The sequence below is a fragment of the Odontomachus brunneus genome, unplaced genomic scaffold (assembly GCF_010583005.1).
Source record: "Odontomachus brunneus isolate Ranch 3 - 2012 unplaced genomic scaffold, Obru_v1 Obru_scaffold_220, whole genome shotgun sequence".
NCBI classification, from domain to species: Eukaryota; Metazoa; Arthropoda; class Insecta; order Hymenoptera; family Formicidae; genus Odontomachus; species Odontomachus brunneus.
This window is the reverse complement of record NW_022639670.1, coordinates 323,564-324,127: the sequence shown is the minus strand read 5'-3', so window position 1 is coordinate 324,127 and position 564 is coordinate 323,564.

The window sequence follows — 564 nt, the reverse complement described above, 5'->3', positions numbered from 1 at the left end:
CACAAGTCGCTGTTCCAAGGGACCCTACAAATGTCTCTAATCACACGGTGCTGTGATTGGCTGTGTCTAAATGCACCGTGTCCAAGTGCACCGCTCCTCTCTTCATTTAGTATGTCAGTGTTTTTAGGACTGACAATTCTGTTCTTCTGGTTTTTTATTATTTGCGAGATGTTTTTGCTGTTGTATCCATTTTTAGTTAAGGCTGTACTGAGGTGTTCTAGTTCTCCATTCAGAGAAGATGGTTCCGAAATTGTGAGCGCTCTGTAAACCAATGAACTTATGACAGAATTCTTTTGCGAGGGATGATGATGAGAGGTTGCATGCAGGTATCGGTATGTGTGTGTTGGTTTTCGGTAGACCTGGTGACCTAAGGTGCCATCTTGGTTCTTTTGGACTAGCACATCCAGGAAGGGTATTTGATTATTTTGTTCCACTTCCATTGTGAACTGAATACTGGGATGTTGTGAATTGAGAAACCCGAGAAACTGAGAAAGAGTTTCCCTGCCATGATTCCAAATTACGAAAGTATCGTCCACATACCGAAACCATGTGGATGGTTTCAGT